Source organism: Lasioglossum baleicum, unplaced genomic scaffold (assembly GCF_051020765.1).
Source record: "Lasioglossum baleicum unplaced genomic scaffold, iyLasBale1 scaffold0028, whole genome shotgun sequence".
Taxonomy (NCBI): Eukaryota; Metazoa; Arthropoda; class Insecta; order Hymenoptera; family Halictidae; genus Lasioglossum; species Lasioglossum baleicum.
In genome coordinates, this window is record NW_027469088.1 from 1057501 (window position 1) to 1065000 (window position 7500).

Here is a 7500-nt window from a genome sequence, read left to right on the forward strand (position 1 = left end):
CCGCGGATCTTCCTTGCTGCGAGGCTTTCGTCTAGAACGATCGTCCTCTTCGGCCGCCATTCAACGCTCAGCTCAGAACTGGCACGGACTAGGGGAATCCGACTGTCTAATTAAAACAAAGCATTGCGATGGCCCCCACGGGTGTTGACGCAATGTGATTTCTGCCCAGTGCTCTGAATGTCAACGTGAAGAAATTCAAAAAAGCGCGGGTAAACGGCGGGAGTAACTATGACTCTCTTAAGGTAGCCAAATGCCTCGTCATCTAATTAGTGACGCGCATGAATGGATTAACGAGATTCCCTCTGTCCCTATCTACTGGGTCTTAGAAGGTCCAGGGTTCTATTCCCTGGTGCGCCAACCCCCCCTCCACGCGGTAGGACCTGGAAACCCTCGGGTGACCAACGGGGCTCTGGTAGAAAGTGAGCTCTTACGTGAGTGAGTCCTATGTGATCACCGTGGCTCTGGCAGAAAGAGAGAGCTCTTACGTGAGTGAGTCCTATGCGATCACCGTGGCTCAAGTATAAGAGAGAGTTCTTACGAGAGTGAGTCCTATGCGATCACCGTGGCTCTGTTATAGAACGAGGGAGCTCCTGCGTGAGTGATAATTCTGCAATCACCGCGGCTCTCCGAGTAAACGTTAAACTACACGGCGTTTACCCATAAAGTTGCTTGTCGTGAGCTACCCAATCCCTACCGCCAACGGTAGGGCAACGGATGCCGCTTGCAGCTAGAAGTGTAGTACAGAGAAATAATTGAATCGAGGGAGCTCCTGCGTGAGTGATAATTCTACAATCACCGCGGCTCTCCGGGTAAACGTTAAGCTACACGGCGTTTACCCATAAAGCTGCTTGTCGTGAGCTATCCAATCCCTACCGCCAACGGTAGGGCAACGGATGCCGCTTGCAGCAATGGAGTGTGGTACAGAGAAACTATAAAGATATTAAAGAGAAATTACTCTTCAGAGAGATTCCCTAAACACAGCTCACCCTGACGATCCCCGCAGGCGATACCTGAACATCTAGATATCGTGATCGTAGGGTTGTAATGGGCGAAACGGCCTGAACGCCGCGCCCGACCTGCTAGAGAGAGCTCTTACGTGAGTGAGTCCTATGTGATCACCGTGGCTCTGTCATAGAACGAGGGAGCTCCTGCGTGAGTGATAACTCCGAAATCACCGCGGCTCTCCGGGTAAACGTAAAGCTACACGGCGTTTACCCATAAAGCTACATGTCGTGAGCTACCCAATCCCTGCCGCTGATGGCAGGGCAACGGATGCCGCATGCAGCAAAAGAGTGTGGTACAGAGAAACAAGTAACTAAAGAGATATGAAATGACAAGGTGAACGTCCCACCTATTTCAACTCACCAGGCAATGCCAGACTATCCCGTCGAAGCATGTGGCCTTCTCAACCTTCTCTCACCTCCCCTCCCCATCTCCATCGCCCGAAAGGGTCGGGTGTGCGTGCAAGCGGCACGCAGCGAGTTCGCCTTCCCGTGGTTCCCCGTGAGCGCGGCGCTTGGGCGAGGAATACCATATCCTCCCACAAACGCACGCGGCCAAAGAACTCGTCCACTGCATACGTCTCGGTGGCACTGCTGGGTTTTTCCATCGCCCGTTCTACTTGAACAGTGGAGCCGCCTCGCTAAACTTAGATGTAAAATTTATGCTATGCGTATGCCTTAACGGCGAGGAAGCATATCCGATGCTACCTTCGAGGTGGCCGGATGCACAATAAATGTCCCTATCTACTTAGGATAATGCAACTGAACATGCGACGTTCAGATGTAGTCAGCGGCGAAGTGCGTCAGCTTGTAGCCGAAAAGCGACTTGACGTTCTGTTATTGCAGGAAATGTACGTCAGGAAGCAGGGCGCGAGCAGCACTATTTGTAGCTTAGGAACCGGAGTGAGGATCGTGGCCGACCAAACACAAACTCCGTGGGCTGCCGTAGCCGTTTGTAACCCTCACTTCGACGTAGTATTCGTCTCGCAGCTCAGCAACTCCCACTGCGCGTGTGCAGAAGTGCTGGCACCCGGCTGCTCGTTCTACGCCGTATCGTGCTACTTTCAGTACTGCGACGAGATAGAGAAGCACCTCAGTCACCTCGAAATGGTGTTCCGTTCGCTGAGGGGGCAGAGAATGTTAGTTTCGTTAGACGCGAACGCGCGATCACCCCTCTGGGGCCCACAGACCGCCGACGACAGAGGAGCCCAGTTGGAAGCACTCATAGCATCGTTCAACATGGAAGTTGTGAACGACATCAAACAGCCGCCAACCTTCTGGACACCGGGAGGATCATCCTACATCGACGTGACATTGGCGTCACCATCAATGGCCGGACTCATCCGCGAATGGAACGTCAGGGACGACTGGACAACGAGCGACCACAGAGCCGTGGACATCAGACTGCGGGCACCAAAGAAGACTTCACCATCATCAGCAGGACGGAACGCAGCCAACACCAGATTCAACACGAAGAAAGCCAACTGGGAGAAGTTCGAGGAGCGCTTAGCCGATCTCTCCCGAACGAGACTGGCGCCCCTCGAACTGGAGTCGGCGGAAGGGGTCGAGAAAATGGCAGAAACGCTTGCAGACATCATAACTGATGCCTGCACAGCGTCGATGCCACGTAAACGTAAGTTTAGGAAGTCCAACCCGTGGTGGACGAAAGAGCTCACGGAGCTCAAGAAGGCCGCATACCAGCGGAGACGTGCCTTCCAGCAAGAAAGAGACGAGCTCGCTCGCCCCCAGAAGAAGCTGGCCTACCGCTCTTCGGTGCGTGAGTACAGCAGGGAGGTGAAGAAGGCGAAGCTCAAGAGCTGGCAGAAGTTCGTAACGTCGCACGGGAACGAGGAGCCCTGGGGTACCGTATACAAACTCCAGGCGAAGAAACTCCAAGTTCAGAGTGTGCTTAGCACACTCCGGCGTGATAATGGTCATACGACCAGCGCGGTAGAAACAGCTAAGTTGCTGCTGGAAGCACACGTCCCCGAAGATCGCGTAGAAGAAGATACGCCCGAGCAGCGTACGATTAGAGAAAGTGCACGGATCGCGCCAAGCACTGAAGACGCCCCTCCGTTCGTTAAAGAGGAAGTCATCGACGCGGTTAAGACCTTCAAAAATAATAAAGCACCGGGGCTTGACTGTATTGAAGTCGGAGTGCTAAAGGCAGCGGCCAAAGTCATTCCCGACCAACTGGTACGGCTCTTCAACGGGTGCCTTCAGTGGGGCGTCTTCCCCTCGATCTGGAAGGAGGGCTCCCTCAGAGTTCTCTTGAAGGGCGAAGGGAAAGACGTGAAGGACCCGAAATCATACCGACCGATTTGCCTCCTCTCTGTTGTAGGGAAACTATTCGAGAAACTCCTCAAGAGGAGAATAGACCAGACCGCGATGGCACCTGGCCAGATTTCCGATCGGCAGTACGGCTTCATGCCTAACAAATCGACAGAGCTCGCGATCGCCGAGCTACGCCGCATAGTTGATTCTACCGAGGATCGATATGCGGTGGGGCTGCTCTTCGACATTTCGGGCGCGTTCGACAACGTTTGGTGGCCCTTAGTACTACGGAGTCTAAGAGAGCGTGGCTGCCCGCGAAACGTATTCCAGGTGATCGCGAACTACTTCGACGACCGCAATGTGAGCATTGCGGTAGGAGAAGAGAGGGTCTCCAAGCGCGCCTCTAGAGGATGCCCTCAGGGCTCTGTCCTCGCACCGGCGTGCTGGAATCTTATGTTCGACGAACTCCTGAGAATACTCGAAGAATTGATCCCGGGTAAATTCATCGCGTACGCGGACGACCTCATCATAGTTATAACCGGGAACAGTAGGAAAGAGATAGAAGACAAGGCACAGCAAGCGGTCGACCAGATCGTAAGCTGGTGCAAATCCGCGAAGCTCGAACTGTCAGCCCGCAAAACGGAAGCAATCGTGCTTAAGAGCGGCTACATCGAGCAGAAATTATTAGGAAGCAGAGGAGGCTCGCGCCCGGATAGGAAACGAAAGACCGTTCGGCACAAGGCAAATCTCACGAACAGACCACCGACCATTCGAATAGGGCAAACTACAATCGCGTTCAAGTCCGCCGTGCGATACCTAGGCGTCCACTTCGATAGCGGCATGGGTGTCCGATCCCACTGCCAATACCTATGCGACAAGGTCGGGTCGCTCTTCGCGAAATTCGGGAAGCTCGCGAGAAGCCGATGGGGACTTAGATTCAGGGCTCTCTCCGTAATATATCGCGGAGTCTTCCTGCCGATGGCGACTTATGCAGCCGCCGGCTGGTCAGACTTGTGCGGAGAGAAAGAACTGAGAACGCTCAGGGGCATGCAGCGTCGTGCTCTTATTGCGGTGACTGGCGCATATCGCTGGTCATCGTGGGACAGCATGTGCGTCGTAGCTGGAGCGGTCCCGATCGACATCTTGCTAGAGCAGCGTAGGGCACTCTTCAAGACGAGGAACGGTATGGACGCCAGTTTCGGGAGCATCGTCGTACGCGCGGGAAACGACGATGCAAAAGATTTGTTACAGGCGGAAGCAGCGAAGGTGTGGCAGACCAAGTGGGATGCCTCCCACAAAGGCCGAACAACACACGCCTTCTTCAACGACATCGAAGAGCGGATGGAAGCGAAGTGGATGAGACCGAGCCACTACACATCGCAAGTGCTCACAGGCCACGGAAAATTCAACGCGCGACTCCATGCGTACGGAGCCATCGACAGCAGCAACTGCGCCTGCGGAAGCGAGGAGGACACAGTCGGACACTTCCTCCTCGACTGCCCGATCTTCGACCCTCAGAGGGAGGCTCTGCGAGACATAGTTCCCATCGGCGATTGGAGATGGCCGGAAGCGGCACATCACCTAGTATCGTCTCCAGAGACCTCCTCTCTGTTCGAAGAGTTCTGCCGCGAGACCCTGTGGCTGAAGGCACTTCAGGATCAGAAGTAGAGACAGACAAGTAAGAAGTAAGTAAGTGAAAAGTGCAAAGTGTAAAGTGTAAAGGAAAACTAAGTGTAAGTGAAAGCGCGAAGACTTAAATAAAATACCAAGGACAACGGGAAACTTGGACAAACCGGAGCGTCCTATCGAGCTGCATCGTAGCGCTCGGGAGGGCACGTCAGCCCCGCGAGAAGACTTGCGGATACACTGCCGCGCCGGACCTCCACCAAGGAACAGAAATGTTCCACCTTATTTTCAGGAGTCCCGCCTCTCCTCTTTTCCTACTTCCATCGCCCTTAAGGGTCGGGTGTGCGTGCGAGCGGCACGCAGCGAGTTCGCCTTCCCGTGGTTCCCCGTGAGCGTAGGCGACCGAGCGAGGAGCTATCCTCGATCGGCCGCCTGCGGCCAAAGAACTCGTCCACCGTACACGTCTCGGTGGCACTGCTGGATTTTTCCATTGCCCGCTCTACTTGAACAGTGGAGCCGCCTCGCTAAAAGTAGATATAAAATTTATGCTATGCGTATGCCTTAACGGCGAGGAAGCATATCCGATGTCTACCTTCGGGGAGGCCGGGTGCACATTAAATGTCCCTATCTACTGGGTCCTAGAAGGTCCAGGGTTTTATTCCCTGGTGCGCCAACCCCTCCTCCAAGTGGTAGGACCTGGACACCCTCGGGTGACGAACGGGGCTCTGGTTGGAAGTGCTCTTACGTGAGTGATCGCTTGCGATCACCGTGGCACTCGCAAAATCGGAAAACTCCTCGCCGTGGCAACGACCCACCGGAGCGTAACCCGGTGGTACGTCACGGGAGTGAGACCGAGGGTCTTACCTTAATTGTGTGTCGGACCGCGGGGAGAAAAACCCCTCAACAAATCCCGACCTCTAAGCCGGAGACCACGGTGAAAGAGGGTCGACGTTCCCTGCACGAACGTCGATGATCGGTGGGAGCACTGATCGCCTAGTGGCTAAACCTCAGGACTAAGGCGAACCCTGTTGTATAAGCCTTCTCCCTGGAAAGGGCGTCACCCGGGGAGTGACTGTTTTTCGTCCCAACTCGTGGGAATAACATGGAACAAGATAATAAACAAACCAAAACAAAAAACAACAAAAACAAGACGAAGAAGGGAGAAAAGAAGGAGAATAGAGTTGGAGAAAAGGCTATAGCAGAGGCCAATAAAGAAACGAAAGAGAAACCAAAAAAGACAACTAAAAGCAAACAAATGGAAGAAACAAAATCATATGTGAAAGGGACATATACGGACTCAGACTCTCTGTCCGGAATCAGCGACTACGAATACGACTACGACGACTACTACAACTCAGACGTATCCTCAAACACTGATTTGAGAACATTGGTCAAGGCAGCAATGAAATCCGGATTGGGACCCCGGAGCGGCACTAAAAGGAAAAAAGGGAAAAGGAAAGTTGTAAGTGAAGCAGTATGCTTCAGTGACTCGGACTCCTCAATCGAGTCAATACCGAGCAAGTTCCCAAAGGAACAAACACAATCGGATGACGGGGCTATAAGACCCGTCACCGTTAAACTAGAGAGACTACCAATATTAGAGGGGCAGCTTATCCAAACCCCGCTTCAAAAGCTAGAGACACTTCTCCAGGCAGTGGCAATGCCGACGGCGCAGCGCGCCAGGTCAATAACTATTCTCGAAGAGTTAAGAGATAGTTTTAAAAATGAAGAGGAAATTTTCCTAGAAATGAGGGCCGAGTTAACTCGACAAAACAAGGAACTTCGAGACAAGCTCGAAGAGCTACAAAAAGAGAAACCACTGGAAGAGAAGCTGAATCAGCTCTCCGCAAAGTTGGACAGCCTTATGTCCGAGAAACGCAGTGGTGTCAAGGAGGCTCCGGCCCCCAAGCCACTACTGTACTCGGACATAATAAAGTCCAACAAGAGAACAAGGCAAGTGGCAAAGAAAACTGCTATACAGCAGTCTAAACCGATAGCGGCAATCTACCCTGCAAAGGGTAGTGAGATCTCGAATAGCGACGAGACAAAAAAGATTCTGTCGGAGTTCATAAACCCGACAGAACAGAAAATAAGAATCCGGAACGTGAGGAAACTTGCGAATTCCGGAATTCTCATAGAGACCGAAAGAAAAGAGGACCTTGAGCAAGTCCTCAAAAACAAGGCATTAAGGGAAAAAGTAGAGATCGGTCCCCTCCCTAGGAGGAGACCGAAAATAATAATATTTGGAGTCCCCTCTGACACGGCAGAGGAGGAACTCCTGAAAGCAATAAGAAATCAGAACCTCGAGCAGGACTCAGAGGAAAATTTAGAAGGGGAGTTTAAACTCCTCTTCAAAACTGGCAAAAGAGACCAGGAAACCACCAACTGGGTGGCAGAGACGTCCCCAAAGACCCGGAAGATCCTGTTGAGCAGGAACCGGGTCTTCATAGGATTCAACGCCCACGGCGTTAGAGATTATATAGCGGCGAGTCGATGCTTCAAATGCCAAGCATTTGGGCACGTCTCAAAGCACTGCAAGGCAAAGATTGACACATGCGGGCACTGTGGCAAAGACGGGCACGTCTATAAGGACTGCCCG

The 7500-nt window shown here is 52.9% G+C and overlaps 1 pseudogene; it reads left to right on the forward strand.

Annotated features, from left to right (window-relative positions):
* The window catches only part of LOC143219431 (large subunit ribosomal RNA), an 11792-nt pseudogene that overhangs the window by 2510 nt on the left and 1782 nt on the right, over positions 1-7500 (forward strand).